Source organism: Pseudorasbora parva, chromosome 9 (genome assembly GCF_024679245.1).
Source record: "Pseudorasbora parva isolate DD20220531a chromosome 9, ASM2467924v1, whole genome shotgun sequence".
Classification (NCBI taxonomy): domain Eukaryota; kingdom Metazoa; phylum Chordata; class Actinopteri; order Cypriniformes; family Gobionidae; genus Pseudorasbora; species Pseudorasbora parva.
Window position 1 is genome coordinate 33391 of NC_090180.1, and position 19379 is coordinate 52769.

General features: G+C 42.8%; 1 long non-coding RNA gene across 1 annotated transcript; it reads left to right on the top strand.

Annotated features, from left to right (window-relative positions):
* Positions 1 to 475: 475 nt before the first annotated feature.
* On the top strand, positions 476 to 2541 carry LOC137089404 (uncharacterized). Its single transcript, XR_010907668.1, has 4 exons — positions 476 to 1411; positions 1526 to 1613; positions 1726 to 1842; positions 2137 to 2541. It is a non-coding gene; the product is annotated as an uncharacterized lncRNA (long non-coding RNA).
* The last annotated feature ends 16838 nt before the right edge of the window (positions 2542 to 19379 follow it).

The following is a 19379-nucleotide window of genomic DNA, read 5'->3' on the forward strand; positions in this document are numbered from 1 at the left end:
ATTGTTATGAATGGCCCATCATGATTTAAATGTTCAGCAAATACAGCTATGACCAAATTTGTAATAAATAAAAGTTACAATGTATTAACAAGACTTATGCCTATACTGGAAAAAACACAAACTTACTACATTCTGAAAACAAGCAAATCACTATTGTGTGTCAACTCTAACCAAAGCAGATCATAAACATCAGTGTAATGTTGCACGACATCACTAAATATATAAACCAAATGCTGATGATCACCATCTTATTTTACTTGTCATTTGGTTTTACATTTAAAAAAAATGTTCAGTAACTTACCAAAATGAATACCAGCATCATCCCAGTCCACTGGTCTCATTTCGTCTGGATGAAGTTCACCACATGCACCCTCTTCCAGCTCTGTGTTGTGATTTGTCTCAGCTGTAATCGCTCCATTGTGAAAAAAAAAACGTTTTTTTTGTGAAGATAAAAATATGCATGTGAAACATTCTCGTTGCAGTGGTCACAAAACCGCCGAGCTCTCTTTCTCGTATTATTATCAACAGGTGGTTGTCCTTCCATGTTGATAGATAATTATGTCCAGCATTATATTTTTGCACCAAATTAAAGATACACCTGCGACGCGTCATACCGAGGGCGTGGTTTGAGTGGGGATTAGCAAGCAAACAACACGCGCCAAAGAGGGGGCTTTTGAGGTTTGAAATCAACCACTCACAATAAAGGTGGGGACGGAGGCGCACCCAATAGTAGTGTATTGTTTCATGCGCGCGAAAGTTGAAACCTCCGCATTGTTTCCGGAAGTACAGAGAACGGATTGTTGTTGTTTTGTGGTGTTTGGTTGAGATTTGGAATCGATCATTTTCGACAGATTTAATATGGAGAGTAAAAGGAACCTTAGTTTTTCTACTCCACTGAACAAAGGAGGACAAGCAGCCTCAAGCTCAAGCCCAGTTACTGTGAATGCCTTGATGAAGCAGCTGATCTCCGGCCAGAGTGCTATATCTCGTCAGCTTACTACTTTACTATCTGCACAGCATGAACGGGCCGATCTTCTCCAAGAGGCTCTCCAGCGTCTTTATTCTCTCGAGCAAAAGTATGAGCAGCACGGACTAACTTACTGGAAGAGCCTAACAACACTGTGAAAAGATTTAAAAGGGCACGTAACGTGAGGTAAGTTCAGTTATTGTTATATAATGTGCCTGTAAACCAAAGTTGGCTTACAATTAACGTTAGCCTAATAACATTGTGTTTTGTCTCCAGCGGTTACTTTGATGGCCATCTTATTCAAACTTGAAAATATTGTGGTTCTTGCAGATTGTGAATCCGTTTAAACGCATTTTAATTTCAAACTTTACAGGAATCTGTAAGGTGCCTTTGTGTGAAACCCAATTCAGAGAACAGCCCACACAAATACGATCCACAGACTGGGTAAGACTGCTTATTGTATACTGTAAATGTTAGGTTAACCTACTTCTAACGTCATATGGATTTGAAAGGCCAAAACTGAATTTCATTAATTATAACTGCAACTTTTCCCCCCAGAATAGTCATCACACAACCTCGCTTTGGCCATTTTCCTTTGAAGAATTAAGGACAACTTTTACAGATGTTGACCCTGAATGTGTAAAAGGTAATCTTAAAGATTGTATTATTTTTTTAAAGTAATTTTATATTAATATTTACCATGTGTGCTTTGTTTTGCTTACTTTTATTGGTATTACAATTATTCATGATTTATTCAGCAGGTTGCAAGACATATTGAGACTCCGCGGAGGAAGTATTCTGTGGCTCAGCCTGAAAAGGCCCAAAAAAGACACACTATGAAGAACATGGCAAAGAACCGTCAAAGAAAGTGAAGGGTAAGTTAAGACGCTTGCTAAGCATTTATTTTCTCTTTAGGAGATATGATTTTGTCAATATTGTTATTAAACTTATACATTAAAACCAATACTTTGATCAAATCTGAGTGTGACATAACCATACTCATTAGTGAATAATGCAAATTGTATGTAAACTGGAGTGAAGAGTTCTGCTTGTCATGTGAGCACCTTCCTGCGATTAAGACCTTACTCTTAGAATACATAGTTGCATTATTGTTGCACATGTAAACACAGTCTGTGTTTTAGTGGTTAAATTACTGTCATGTTTTGCAGTTGCTGGAGACCAGGTCCAGGGTTGTACAAGCTAACGCAGAAAGAGACCTGTGAGAGACTGCAACAATAGAGCAAATGTCTGATGATGATGCTGTTGTTGATGGAAGGCCAGTGTGGATGGTGAGGTCTCCACCAAACAGAACTACGGTTGTCTGCGCTCTGCCAAGTGCTACGAACCAGACTAGAGGCTGACCCACGCTACACGTCACATCATCAGTGCATCATTATAATGTATTTTTACAATGCTCTTTGGAAATGTTTCCACTTATATTTATTGTTTACTTAGAACATATATGCATTTTTTTTCTTTTATTCCTTTACATCGCCGTCCTTTAAATAGAATTTGCTCACTTTTTTTTTCCCCATTCATTTTATAATATATGTTTACAATGCTCTTTGGGAGTTTTTTTTTTTTTTCACTTATTTTTATTGTTTACTTAGAACATTTATGTATATTATATAACCTTTTTTTTAACATTCTGGTTCTAATTTTATAATGTTTACATTTTTGCATTGTCTCATTTTATAATGTTACATTTTAGATACACTTTATTTATTTCTTTATATCGCCAACTTTTAAATATGTTGTTAATTTTATTTTTCATGCCTCGTTTACCCTTTCATTTTAACTTATGTTTATTTTATATAGTTATATTTATTTTGTTTATTTGTTCCTTTTAAATGCCTTTTATTTTTGTATTTTTTGTTCTTTACATTTTCATCCCTTTTAAATACATTTTGTTCACTTGTTTTTGTTTCTCCATTCTATTCTTTTGCTTGTTTAAAATGCTCTTGGTAATGTTTTATGTACCTTAATAAATATTCCATATTTTCCTAAATTGTTTTTTGTGTGTATTTTTCCTTTGGGGGGAGAGGGGGGTGGGGTTTATGGTGTATGAGCAGTATCTGCATAGCTGACCTATAACCAATCAAATCACTAAACTATAAGGCCTTGGGTGGGCTAAGTTTTAAAAGTAACCAATAAAATCACTTTACTGGGTTTTCAATGTGCCCTGTCCTCCAATAGCAGTTTGGGTTTTGGGAGTGGCTTTAAAAGAACAACCAATCCAGTTTGAGTTGAAAGGCCAATAGGGGATGGGAGGCAAAGCTGCTCAGAGGTGTGAAAATGTCTCCTGAAAAAACCTGATGGGATTACTTGCCATGGCAACAAATGGCTGTAGCATGGAAGTATACGGCCACAACATACATCCGATTTGGTATCATTCCGGATGTATACGGATATATACCGATCCATGGAATTTGACCTATCCGGCCAGTATACTCCCGGATTCTTCCGAATTTCAGCAGTGTATACAGGAGTATACGGGTCCGGATACACCTTTTTTCATGCAGTGCAACCAACACACTAACCTTGGCCTACCAAAAAAATACTACAAACAAACCACTGACATCTACCTAAAAGATCAGGATTAGTTCACCATACATTAGAACCCAAAAAACAATTGTGGTTCTTTTTAGAAAAAACATAGCAATTGGGCTGGAGACACACGTTTGGGACTGATCCCCCAGACGGGCCGCCTCAGAGGAGGGTGTCTAGTGTTTAAAGAGCCGAAACACCCGATGATACTGAGGTACGCTACTGAAGATGTGTCTCAAACATTTCCCTCAGACATCTCACTTGAGGGAGTAAGAATCTCAAAGCAATACACTATCATTACCCACACTCCCACACTAACTCTAGCCATCACAAATCCACTCGCATCAACCCTACCAAACCCATTTTTTACACCAAAAAAACTTACCCACTAAGGCATCTTTTGACCAGAAAACGCTTTTCAAAAAACCATAAAATATAGAACTACCCCCACTCCTACACTAACCCTACCCATCACAAAACCTATTGGCATTAACCCTATCGACTAAAACCCTAATGTGAAACTCCACAAAACAAAAATAGATATTTTAACGTAACCCTTATTCCAACCCTAACCCTACCCATCACAGACCCACTTGTATCAACCCCATCCACTAAAACCCTAATTTTGACAAAAATAGATACTAATGTAACCCTTACTCCTACCCTAATCCTACCCATCACAAACCCACTCGCATTAACCCTAATTTCAAACTTCATTGGACAAAAAATAGAGGCTAACCTAACCCTTACTCCTACCCTAACCCTACCCATCACAGACCCACTCGCATCAACCCTATCGACAAAAACCTTAACTCCAAACTTCACTAGACAAAAAAATAGATACTAACGTAGTCCCTACTCCTACCCTAATCCTACCCATCACAAACCAGTTTGCATTGACCCTAATTTGAAAACCCATCAGACAAAAAAATAGATATTAACCTAGCCCTTACTCCTACCCTAATCCTACCCGTCACAAACCCACTGGCATCAACCTTATTGACAAAAACCTTAATAGACACTAACGTAGCTCCTACTCCTACCCTAAACCTACCCATCACAAACCTACTCGCATCAACCCTAATTAGAAAATCCATTAGACAAAAAAATTAGATACTAACCTAGCCCTTGCTCCTACCCTAATCCTACCCAACACAAACCCACTGGCATCAACCCTATTGACAAAAACCTTAATTCAAAACTCCATAGACACTAACGTAGCTCCTACTCCTACCCTAAACCTACCCATCACAAACCTACTCGCATCAACCCTAATTAGAAAATCCATTAGACAAAAAATTAGGTACCAACCTAGCCCTTACTCCTTCCCTAATCCTACCCGACACAAACCCACTCGCATCAACCCTATCGACCAAAACCCTAAATTCAAAATTCCATTAGACAAAAAAATAGATACCAATATAAGCCCTACTCTTACAATACCCATTGTAAAAAACCATATAGGCTATACTTGCGCGTCAAGTAACCAATTAACCAAAAAAATCCCAAAAGCAAACTCCTAATTCAACCCATACAACTAATATTATCTAGGACAGGGTGACTAACAACCCACACACAAACTCCACCCACAAACCCAATTCTTGACCAAGATTTTAACCCTTAAAGCCAGACAGGAAGTTGTCGTATTTCATTAACGAAAGATATTACCGTATCGGGACAAAGACTAAAAGTACCGTCCTAATCACCACTCCTGACCACCCCAAACCCAATCAACTCGGACCTTTCCTTCAAAATATGCGTCCGTTTTTATAAGAGCACTTTTTCTATTAAAACGCCTATATCTCGGAAAAGAAAGCACGCACCAAGGCCAAACTCAACCTCATAACATCTCTCTGTAATACCTGTCACACCATAAAACCCTGAACTTCTGGGACCTTTCCTTACTAAATGCACCATTTCCTATCAAGCCACACATCGCGGCCTAAGGGGGCGCTAGAGTCTCACACGGGGGCACGTACAATAGGCCCTATCCTCACCCTTCTTTGACACGAATATCAACACTATAGCCCAACTCAACACAGAGATATAGTCCATCTAAGTTGACACCTCGATAATCACCCTTTCAATCATTTAATCACCTTTTACGTAGACTTCAAATTCCCTGACCTGTTACATAGACTTCAAATTCCCTGACCTTTTACCACATACCAAAATACCCCACCTATGGGAGGATTGCAATGCTGGATCAGGATTATCGGGCTTCGGCTTGGTTCGCTGGTCCAGAGCAAGTTCAGATTGGAAACTTTGCAATTCCTAAAAACCAGGAAAGGAAACAAGAACAATCACTTTCATCAGTAAAACTTACCCATCAGACCAACCAAACCGAAAAGAACGGATTATAACAAACTTTACCCCAGTGTTCATAATTGATGGAAACATAAAGACAGAAGTTTCTTAAAACAACAAAACCAAAAGATAAAATAAGCTACTCACCTTGCCCATAAGCCAAAAAAGGCATTGCTCCTAGACGGGAGCCAATCACAGGCGACACAGTATAGTCTGACAGGCGTCGGCCAGTGCCCCTCCTCATTCTCCCTACTTCAAACCTTTCCAGACGAGTGCTGGCTTGGGGGGAGATGTTGTAATTTTCCCTAACCTAACCTTGGCCAGAGCCATCGGACTAGACATACTGTTCTATGCACAGGATCCTGAACAAATGGGCCCACAAATTAGATAAGATCCTCATCCCCTCCGGTTTCTCTCCTGCCCTTCGTGGTCGATGGAGAAACGGGATGGGGAGACGAATCGAACCCAGACAGGTTCGTTGGAAAATGTGAGACCCAGACAGGCCGCACATTTTCTGGTTCGTCCTCTTAAAAAAGGATCTCAATTTTAGGAGACACATGGTCAAAAATTCCCCTTTATCTAACCACTAGGTGACTGCCTTAGACCAGGATTAAACTCCGTGATTCGATCCTCACCACAGGCCAAAATACTTAACCATTGGGGGGTTTTGCGATGCTGGGTCAGGATTATCGAGCTTCGGCCTGATTCGCTGATCCAGAGCAAGTTCAGACCGGAAACTTCGCAATTCCTAAAAACCAGAAAGGGAAACAAAAATAATCATAAAATTATCAGTAAAGGTTAGCCATGACCCCACTAAAACTTACTCATCGAACTAACCCAACCGAACGAAACGGATAACAAAAACCACACCTACTTTTATAACCTTCCACCTAACTGAATAAGACAAAAACCACAGAAGTTTCATAAATTAACAAAAGGATATATATACTTAAAAAATTATACGCCACCCACCTGACCCAAAAGCCCAAAAAAAAGGCACTGCTCCTAACGGGAGCCAATCACAGGCGACAACAGTATAGTCTGGCATGCGCAACCAGAGTCATCAGACTAAGACATACTGTCCCATGCACATGATCCGGTACAAATGGGCCCACAAATTAGATAGAAGATCCTCATCCCCTCCGGTTTCTCTCCTGCCCTCCGTGGTTGGTAGAGAAACGGGATGGGGAGACGAATCGAACCCAGACAGGTTCATTGGAAAATGTGAGACCCAGACAGGCCGCACATTTTCTGGTTCGTCCTCTTAAAAAAGGATCTCAATTTTAGGAGACACATGGTCAGAAATTCCCCTTTATCTAACCACTAGGTGACTCCCTTAGACCAGGATTAAACTCCGTGATTCGATCCTCACCACAGGCTAAAATACTTAACCATTGGGGGGTTTTGCGATGCTGGGTCAGGATTATCGAGCTTCGGCCTGATTCGCTGATCCAGAGCAAGTTCAGACCAGAAACTTCGCAATTCCTAAAAACCAGAAAGGGAAACAAAAATAATCATAAAATTATCAGTAAAGGTTAGCCATGACCCCACTAAAACTTACTCATCGAACTAACCCAACCGAACGAAACGGATAACAAAAACCACACCTACTTTTATAGCCTTACACCTAACTGAATAAGGCGAAAACCACAGAAGTTTCATAAATTAACAAAAGGATATATATATATATATAAATTAAAAAAATTATACGCCACCCACCTGACCCAAAAGCCCCCAAAAAAGGCACTGCTCCCAACGGGAGCCAATCACAGGCGACAACAGTATAGTCTGGCATGCGCAACCAGAGTCATCAGACTAAGACATACTGTCCCATGCACATGATCCAGTACAAATGGGCCCACAAATTAGATAGAAGATCCTCATCCCCTCCGGTTTTCTCTCCTGAACTTTCATAAATTAACAAAAGGATATAAAATAAATCAATACACCACCCACCTGACCCATAAGCTAAAAAAAGGCACTGCTCTTAACGGGAACCAATCACAGGCGACATGTGTAACCAGAGTCATCGGACTAGACATACTGTTCCATGCACATGATCCCTCTCAAATTTTAGGAGATACATGATCAAAAAAATCCCCGTTCACTATTAAACTACCCCTTAACCTACCCACCCCACTCCACTCCACCCCTTAACCTATCCACCCCCCCCACAACCTACCCCTTAATCTAAATCCTACCATCTTGCAAACCACACACTCTAAACACAAAACTACGGAAAACTTAGTTTACTGTTTCTTTAAGGGTACGATAAACAACATTCGTTGTCAAATTTCGATAAATGGCATTCGCCATCGTGATCCGAAAAATGACACTCATCGCCAACAATCCATGAGCCGACTTTTACCGTCAACCTTTCAGGAATCGTTTTTCGCTTAAAGACAATTCAGAGGTCGACCTTTACGATCGCCTTTTCATGAATTGTTCTTCAACCATCGACTTTTGTCGACAACAATTCATGGGCCAACTTTTACCGTCGACTTTTCATGAATCGTTATTCACAAACACATGTTCATGCAATTCATGTATTGACTTTTACCGTCAACCTTTCATGAATGTCGTAGCCATTATTTGAACTAAAAAACCAAGACAGAGTGACTCAGCGGAACACCTTTTCTATCCACGGTGACACAAAATGCCTTCTGGGAAATAACTTATAAAAACTTATCATCCTGAAAGTACACCTTCTAAAAATAAAAAATCAATCATCTTTTCTTTTAAAGAAGGGATAAACAGCGTTTACCGAAGAGATTTGTTCACCATTTAGAGCCTTTTTTAATGATATGCGAAATCCACAAATACAGGAGTTGTTTTTTACCTTTAAACTTTCAAAAATCGTTTTTCGTTTATCAAAGATGATTCAGGGATTGACGCTTACCATCAACCCTTCATGAATCATTCTTCGATCATCGACTTTCATCGACAAACAATTCATGAGTCAACTTTTACCGTCAACCAATCATGAATCATTATTCACGAATAAACGTTTGTGAGTATTTCATGGATTGACTTTTACCGTCAACTTTCATGAATCTCGTGATTTAAACCTAAAAACCACAATACAGCGACTCAACGGAACACCTTTTCTATCCGCGGTGACACAAGATGCCTTATGGGTAATAACCTATAAAACTTACCCTCTTGCAAACAACACGCTCTATACATGACACTGCGGAAAACTTAACCGCCTTTTTTTAGGGTTCAGGCTCCCAACGGTTGTCCTTGGTAAGGATGATGTCGGTTTGGTTCTAGCTTGCGCCTTAGGGGGAAAGGCTGGTAGAAGCTTGATGGGCTCTTCGGGGCTCATCCGCCAGTCTGACCCTCGACCTGGCCCCTTAAAAATCCATTCATTTATTATGGTGAATGGGGAGGTCAGGTTTGCCCCATTCGGGGGGCTCCCTGGGCCGTTGAGCTCGGCTGCCGGGGGTGGTGGCGATTGACTTCGCTATCTGCCCCAGGGCTGTGGTGTCTCTGTGGCTTTCGGGGGGTCCTTTGAAGGGTCTCCCGGCACTCTGGGGGTCTGGAGACCTGGGGAGGCTGAAAGTAAGTTTTGGCTATCCCTGGGTGGAAGGGCCTTCGGGGTCTTGGGGCCGAGAGGATTGGGAATCTCTCGGCCCTGGGGACTCCCGGGTACCTATCGGTTCACGAGGATGGGAATCTCGTGTCCGGTGGGGGCCTTGGGTTTCGGCTTGGGTGATCTTTAGGGGCTAAATCAGCAAGGGGGAGTTGGGCGGCGGTGATCCGTTCGCTGTCTGCCTTTTTTCCCCCTGGGTCCCACGGGACCCAGCTGATTTGGGCAAGGGATCCCTTGGTGCCCTTCTGGAGGCCCTGCCTCTGGGGGACACGGGGGGGTTCCCACTCCCCGGATTAGCCGGGGAAGGCCCCACCAAAATCAGCAGGGGCTAAGGGGGAAGGACGATCTGATCGTCGCGGACCCTGGATCCCTAAGTTCCCTAAGAACTTGGCTGATTTGGGCACAGGACCCGGGGGAGACCGGTTAGTCCATTCGGCTGTAACATGGTTGCGGCCGGTGGGCTCTCTCGGTGCCCTTGGATCCAGCTCTGGGAAATCGGAGAGTGTTCCCTGTGGGGCTCTTAACGAGCATTGCGGGACCTCTTCCGATGGATCGGAGTTAGCCCCAAGAAGAGACCTTTTAGTCACAGACTCTTCTCGGGTGACCTGGGTAACCTAACGGTGATAACAAAGGGTCACTTGGGGGAGTGGTAAGTATCCAGCCTTCCCGGGGTAACACCCGGTTGGGTGGCCTAGGGCGATGGGCCTTAATTGGAGCCCAATTTTTTACGGTGACTATTGCCACTCACGCAACAGCACATTGTGCAACCAACATCCAACACACTGACATGTTTCTTCCCAGCTACTTTTTTGCTTGTCTTCATTGCTGGACTTTGAGTTGTTCAACTCAAAAAATACATTCTTACTTGACTCGTGGAGTCCACTTCCCGATACACATAGATTTCCTCGAACCCATACCCCTTCCTCCGACCCTGACCCCCCACCCCATCCCAACCCCAACCAACACACTAACCTTGGCCTACCAAAAAAATACTACAAACAAACCACTGACATCTACCTAAAAGATCAGGATTAGTTCACCATACATTAGAACCCAAAAAACAATTGTGGTTCTTTTTAGAAAAAACATAGCAATTGGGCTGGAGACACACGTTTGGGACTGATCCCCCAGACGGGCCGCCTCAGAGGAGGGTGTCTAGTGTTTAAAGAGCCGAAACACCCGATGATACTGAGGTACGCTACTGAAGATGTGTCTCAAACATTTCCCTCAGACATCTCACTTGAGGGAGTAAGAATCTCAAAGCAATACACTATCATTACCCACACTCCCACACTAACTCTAGCCATCACAAATCCACTCGCATCAACCCTACCAAACCCATTTTTTACACCAAAAAAACTTACCCACTAAGGCATCTTTTGACCAGAAAACGCTTTTCAAAAAACCATAAAATATAGAACTACCCCCACTCCTACACTAACCCTACCCATCACAAAACCTATTGGCATTAACCCTATCGACTAAAACCCTAATGTGAAACTCCACAAAACAAAAATAGATATTTTAACGTAACCCTTATTCCAACCCTAACCCTACCCATCACAGACCCACTTGTATCAACCCCATCCACTAAAACCCTAATTTTGACAAAAATAGATACTAATGTAACCCTTACTCCTACCCTAATCCTACCCATCACAAACCCACTCGCATTAACCCTAATTTCAAACTTCATTGGACAAAAAATAGAGGCTAACCTAACCCTTACTCCTACCCTAACCCTACCCATCACAGACCCACTCGCATCAACCCTATCGACAAAAACCTTAACTCCAAACTTCACTAGACAAAAAAATAGATACTAACGTAGTCCCTACTCCTACCCTAATCCTACCCATCACAAACCAGTTTGCATTGACCCTAATTTGAAAACCCATCAGACAAAAAAATAGATATTAACCTAGCCCTTACTCCTACCCTAATCCTACCCGTCACAAACCCACTGGCATCAACCTTATTGACAAAAACCTTAATAGACACTAACGTAGCTCCTACTCCTACCCTAAACCTACCCATCACAAACCTACTCGCATCAACCCTAATTAGAAAATCCATTAGACAAAAAAATTAGATACTAACCTAGCCCTTGCTCCTACCCTAATCCTACCCAACACAAACCCACTGGCATCAACCCTATTGACAAAAACCTTAATTCAAAACTCCATAGACACTAACGTAGCTCCTACTCCTACCCTAAACCTACCCATCACAAACCTACTCGCATCAACCCTAATTAGAAAATCCATTAGACAAAAAATTAGGTACCAACCTAGCCCTTACTCCTTCCCTAATCCTACCCGACACAAACCCACTCGCATCAACCCTATCGACCAAAACCCTAAATTCAAAATTCCATTAGACAAAAAAATAGATACCAATATAAGCCCTACTCTTACAATACCCATTGTAAAAAACCATATAGGCTATACTTGCGCGTCAAGTAACCAATTAACCAAAAAAATCCCAAAAGCAAACTCCTAATTCAACCCATACAACTAATATTATCTAGGACAGGGTGACTAACAACCCACACACAAACTCCACCCACAAACCCAATTCTTGACCAAGATTTTAACCCTTAAAGCCAGACAGGAAGTTGTCGTATTTCATTAACGAAAGATATTACCGTATCGGGACAAAGACTAAAAGTACCGTCCTAATCACCACTCCTGACCACCCCAAACCCAATCAACTCGGACCTTTCCTTCAAAATATGCGTCCGTTTTTATAAGAGCACTTTTTCTATTAAAACGCCTATATCTCGGAAAAGAAAGCACGCACCAAGGCCAAACTCAACCTCATAACATCTCTCTGTAATACCTGTCACACCATAAAACCCTGAACTTCTGGGACCTTTCCTTACTAAATGCACCATTTCCTATCAAGCCACACATCGCGGCCTAAGGGGGCGCTAGAGTCTCACACGGGGGCACGTACAATAGGCCCTATCCTCACCCTTCTTTGACACGAATATCAACACTATAGCCCAACTCAACACAGAGATATAGTCCATCTAAGTTGACACCTCGATAATCACCCTTTCAATCATTTAATCACCTTTTACGTAGACTTCAAATTCCCTGACCTGTTACATAGACTTCAAATTCCCTGACCTTTTACCACATACCAAAATACCCCACCTATGGGAGGATTGCAATGCTGGATCAGGATTATCGGGCTTCGGCTTGGTTCGCTGGTCCAGAGCAAGTTCAGATTGGAAACTTTGCAATTCCTAAAAACCAGGAAAGGAAAGAAGAACAATCACTTTCATCAGTAAAACTTACCCATCAGACCAACCAAACCGAAAAGAACGGATTATAACAAACTTTACCCCAGTGTTCATAATTGATGGAAACATAAAGACAGAAGTTTCTTAAAACAACAAAACCAAAAGATAAAATAAGCTACTCACCTTGCCCATAAGCCAAAAAAGGCATTGCTCCTAGACGGGAGCCAATCACAGGCGACACAGTATAGTCTGACAGGCGTCGGCCAGTGCCCCTCCTCATTCTCCCTACTTCAAACCTTTCCAGACGAGTGCTGGCTTGGGGGGAGATGTTGTAATTTTCCCTAACCTAACCTTGGCCAGAGCCATCGGACTAGACATACTGTTCTATGCACAGGATCCTGAACAAATGGGCCCACAAATTAGATAAGATCCTCATCCCCTCCGGTTTCTCTCCTGCCCTTCGTGGTCGATGGAGAAACGGGATGGGGAGACGAATCGAACCCAGACAGGTTCGTTGGAAAATGTGAGACCCAGACAGGCCGCACATTTTCTGGTTCGTCCTCTTAAAAAAGGATCTCAATTTTAGGAGACACATGGTCAAAAATTCCCCTTTATCTAACCACTAGGTGACTGCCTTAGACCAGGATTAAACTCCGTGATTCGATCCTCACCACAGGCCAAAATACTTAACCATTGGGGGGTTTTGCGATGCTGGGTCAGGATTATCGAGCTTCGGCCTGATTCGCTGATCCGGAGCAAGTTCAGACCGGAAACTTCGCAATTCCTAAAAACCAGAAAGGGAAACAAAAATAATCATAAAATTATCAGTAAAGGTTAGCCATGACCCCACTAAAACTTACTCATCGAACTAACCCAACCGAACGAAACGGATAACAAAAACCACACCTACTTTTATAACCTTCCACCTAACTGAATAAGACAAAAACCACAGAAGTTTCATAAATTAACAAAAGGATATATATACTTAAAAAATTATACGCCACCCACCTGACCCAAAAGCCCAAAAAAAAGGCACTGCTCCTAACGGGAGCCAATCACAGGCGACAACAGTATAGTCTGGCATGCGCAACCAGAGTCATCAGACTAAGACATACTGTCCCATGCACATGATCCGGTACAAATGGGCCCACAAATTAGATAGAAGATCCTCATCCCCTCCGGTTTCTCTCCTGCCCTCCGTGGTTGGTAGAGAAACGGGATGGGGAGACGAATCGAACCCAGACAGGTTCATTGGAAAATGTGAGACCCAGACAGGCCGCACATTTTCTGGTTCGTCCTCTTAAAAAAGGATCTCAATTTTAGGAGACACATGGTCAGAAATTCCCCTTTATCTAACCACTAGGTGACTCCCTTAGACCAGGATTAAACTCCGTGATTCGATCCTCACCACAGGCTAAAATACTTAACCATTGGGGGGTTTTGCGATGCTGGGTCAGGATTATCGAGCTTCGGCCTGATTCGCTGATCCAGAGCAAGTTCAGACCAGAAACTTCGCAATTCCTAAAAACCAGAAAGGGAAACAAAAATAATCATAAAATTATCAGTAAAGGTTAGCCATGACCCCACTAAAACTTACTCATCGAACTAACCCAACCGAACGAAACGGATAACAAAAACCACACCTACTTTTATAGCCTTACACCTAACTGAATAAGGCGAAAACCACAGAAGTTTCATAAATTAACAAAAGGATATATATATATATATAAATTAAAAAAATTATACGCCACCCACCTGACCCAAAAGCCCCCAAAAAAGGCACTGCTCCCAACGGGAGCCAATCACAGGCGACAACAGTATAGTCTGGCATGCGCAACCAGAGTCATCAGACTAAGACATACTGTCCCATGCACATGATCCAGTACAAATGGGCCCACAAATTAGATAGAAGATCCTCATCCCCTCCGGTTTTCTCTCCTGAACTTTCATAAATTAACAAAAGGATATAAAATAAATCAATACACCACCCACCTGACCCATAAGCTAAAAAAAGGCACTGCCCTTAACGGGAACCAATCACAGGCGACATGTGTAACCAGAGTCATCGGACTAGACATACTGTTCCATGCACATGATCCCTCTCAAATTTTAGGAGATACATGATCAAAAAAATCCCCGTTCACTATTAAACTACCCCTTAACCTACCCACCCCACTCCACTCCACCCCTTAACCTATCCACCCCCCCCACAACCTACCCCTTAATCTAAATCCTACCATCTTGCAAACCACACACTCTAAACACAAAACTACGGAAAACTTAGTTTACTGTTTCTTTAAGGGTACGATAAACAACATTCGTTGTCAAATTTCGATAAATGGCATTCGCCATCGTGATCCGAAAAATGACACTCATCGCCAACAATCCATGAGCCGACTTTTACCGTCAACCTTTCAGGAATCGTTTTTCGCTTAAAGACAATTCAGAGGTCGACCTTTACGATCGCCTTTTCATGAATTGTTCTTCAACCATCGACTTTTGTCGACAACAATTCATGGGCCAACTTTTACCGTCGACTTTTCATGAATCGTTATTCACAAACACATGTTCATGCAATTCATGTATTGACTTTTACCGTCAACCTTTCATGAATGTCGTAGCCATTATTTGAACTAAAAAACCAAGACAGAGTGACTCAGCGGAACACCTTTTCTATCCACGGTGACACAAAATGCCTTCTGGGAAATAACTTATAAAAACTTATCATCCTGAAAGTACACCTTCTAAAAATAAAAAATCAATCATCTTTTCTTTTAAAGAAGGGATAAACAGCGTTTACCGAAGAGATTTGTTCACCATTTAGAGCCTTTTTTAATGATATGCGAAATCCACAAATACAGGAGTTGTTTTTTACCTTTAAACTTTCAAAAATCGTTTTTCGTTTATCAAAGATGATTCAGGGATTGACGCTTACCATCAACCCTTCATGAATCATTCTTCGATCATCGACTTTCATCGACAAACAATTCATGAGTCAACTTTTACCGTCAACCAATCATGAATCATTATTCACGAATAAACGTTTGTGAGTATTTCATGGATTGACTTTTACCGTCAACTTTCATGAATCTCGTGATTTAAACCTAAAAACCACAATACAGCGACTCAACGGAACACCTTTTCTATCCGCGGTGACACAAGATGCCTTATGGGTAATAACCTATAAAACTTACCCTCTTGCAAACAACACGCTCTATACATGACACTGCGGAAAACTTAACCGCCTTTTTTTAGGGTTCAGGCTCCCAACGGTTGTCCTTGGTAAGGATGATGTCGGTTTGGTTCTAGCTTGCGCCTTAGGGGGAAAGGCTGGTAGAAGCTTGATGGGCTCTTCGGGGCTCATCCGCCAGTCTGACCCTCGACCTGGCCCCTTAAAAATCCATTCATTTATTATGGTGAATGGGGAGGTCAGGTTTGCCCCATTCGGGGGGCTCCCTGGGCCGTTGAGCTCGGCTGCCGGGGGTGGTGGCGATTGACTTCGCTATCTGCCCCAGGGCTGTGGTGTCTCTGTGGCTTTCGGGGGGTCCTTTGAAGGGTCTCCCGGCACTCTGGGGGTCTGGAGACCTGGGGAGGCTGAAAGTAAGTTTTGGCTATCCCTGGGTGGAAGGGCCTTCGGGGTCTTGGGGCCGAGAGGATTGGGAATCTCTCGGCCCTGGGGACTCCCGGGTACCTATCGGTTCACGAGGATGGGAATCTCGTGTCCGGTGGGGGCCTTGGGTTTCGGCTTGGGTGATCTTTAGGGGCTAAATCAGCAAGGGGGAGTTGGGCGGCGGTGATCCGTTCGCTGTCTGCCTTTTTTCCCCCTGGGTCCCACGGGACCCAGCTGATTTGGGCAAGGGATCCCTTGGTGCCCTTCTGGAGGCCCTGCCTCTGGGGGACACGGGGGGGTTCCCACTCCCCGGATTAGCCGGGGAAGGCCCCACCAAAATCAGCAGGGGCTAAGGGGGAAGGACGATCTGATCGTCGCGGACCCTGGATCCCTAAGTTCCCTAAGAACTTGGCTGATTTGGGCACAGGACCCGGGGGAGACCGGTTAGTCCATTCGGCTGTAACATGGTTGCGGCCGGTGGGCTCTCTCGGTGCCCTTGGATCCAGCTCTGGGAAATCGGAGAGTGTTCCCTGTGGGGCTCTTAACGAGCATTGCGGGACCTCTTCCGATGGATCGGAGTTAGCCCCAAGAAGAGACCTTTTAGTCACAGACTCTTCTCGGGTGACCTGGGTAACCTAACGGTGATAACAAAGGGTCACTTGGGGGAGTGGTAAGTATCCAGCCTTCCCGGGGTAACACCCGGTTGGGTGGCCTAGGGCGATGGGCCTTAATTGGAGCCCAATTTTTTACGGTGACTATTGCCACTCACGCAACAGCACATTGTGCAACCAACATCCAACACACTGACATGTTTCTTCCCAGCTACTTTTTTGCTTGTCTTCATTGCTGGACTTTGAGTTGTTCAACTCAAAAAATACATTCTTACTTGACTCGTGGAGTCCACTTCCCGATACACATAGATTTCCTCGAACCCATACCCCTTCCTCCGACCCTGACCCCCCACCCCATCCCAACCCCAACCAACACACTAACCTTGGCCTACCAAAAAAATACTACAAACAAACCACTGACATCTACCTAAAAGATCAGGATTAGTTCACCATACATTAGAACCCAAAAAACAATTGTGGTTCTTTTTAGAAAAAACATAGCAATTGGGCTGGAGACACACGTTTGGGACTGATCCCCCAGACGGGCCGCCTCAGAGGAGGGTGTCTAGTGTTTAAAGAGCCGAAACACCCGATGATACTGAGGTACGCTACTGAAGATGTGTCTCAAACATTTCCCTCAGACATCTCACTTGAGGGAGTAAGAATCTCAAAGCAATACACTATCATTACCCACACTCCCACACTAACTCTAGCCATCACAAATCCACTCGCATCAACCCTACCAAACCCATTTTTTACACCAAAAAAACTTACCCACTAAGGCATCTTTTGACCAGAAAACGCTTTTCAAAAAACCATAAAATATAGAACTACCCCCACTCCTACACTAACCCTACCCATCACAAAACCTATTGGCATTAACCCTATCGACTAAAACCCTAATGTGAAACTCCACAAAACAAAAATAGATATTTTAACGTAACCCTTATTCCAACCCTAACCCTACCCATCACAGACCCACTTGTATCAACCCCATCCACTAAAACCCTAATTTTGACAAAAATAGATACTAATGTAACCCTTACTCCTACCCTAATCCTACCCATCACAAACCCACTCGCATTAACCCTAATTTCAAACTTCATTGGACAAAAAATAGAGGCTAACCTAACCCTTACTCCTACCCTAACCCTACCCATCACAGACCCACTCGCATCAACCCTATCGACAAAAACCTTAACTCCAAACTTCACTAGACAAAAAAATAGATACTAACGTAGTCCCTACTCCTACCCTAATCCTACCCATCACAAACCAGTTTGCATTGACCCTAATTTGAAAACCCATCAGACAAAAAAATAGATATTAACCTAGCCCTTACTCCTACCCTAATCCTACCCGTCACAAACCCACTGGCATCAACCTTATTGACAAAAACCTTAATAGACACTAACGTAGCTCCTACTCCTACCCTAAACCTACCCATCACAAACCTACTCGCATCAACCCTAATTAGAAAATCCATTAGACAAAAAAATTAGATACTAACCTAGCCCTTGCTCCTACCCTAATCCTACCCAACACAAACCCACTGGCATCAACCCTATTGACAAAAACCTTAATTCAAAACTCCATAGACACTAACGTAGCTCCTACTCCTACCCTAAACCTACCCATCACAAACCTACTCGCATCAACCCTAATTAGAAAATCCATTAGACAAAAAATTAGGTACCAACCTAGCCCTTACTCCTTCCCTAATCCTACCCGACACAAACCCACTCGCATCAACCCTATCGACCAAAACCCTAAATTCAAAATTCCATTAGACAAAAAAATAGATACCAATATAAGCCCTACTCTTACAATACCCATTGTAAAAAACCATATAGGCTATACTTGCGCGTCAAGTAACCAATTAACCAAAAAAATCCCAAAAGCAAACTCCTAATTCAACCCATACAACTAATATTATCTAGGACAGGGTGACTAACAACCCACACACAAACTCCACCCACAAACCCAATTCTTGACCAAGATTTTAACCCTTAAAGCCAGACAGGAAGTTGTCGTATTTCATTAACGAAAGATATTACCGTATCGGGACAAAGACTAAAAGTACCGTCCTAATCACCACTCCTGACCACCCCAAACCCAATCAACTCGGACCTTTCCTTCAAAATATGCGTCCGTTTTTATAAGAGCACTTTTTCTATTAAAACGCCTATATCTCGGAAAAGAAAGCACGCACCAAGGCCAAACTCAACCTCATAACATCTCTCTGTAATACCTGTCACACCATAAAACCCTGAACTTCTGGGACCTTTCCTTACTAAATGCACCATTTCCTATCAAGCCACACATCGCGGCCTAAGGGGGCGCTAGAGTCTCACACGGGGGCACGTACAATAGGCCCTATCCTCACCCTTCTTTGACACGAATATCAACACTATAGCCCAACTCAACACAGAGATATAGTCCATCTAAGTTGACACCTCGATAATCACCCTTTCAATCATTTAATCACCTTT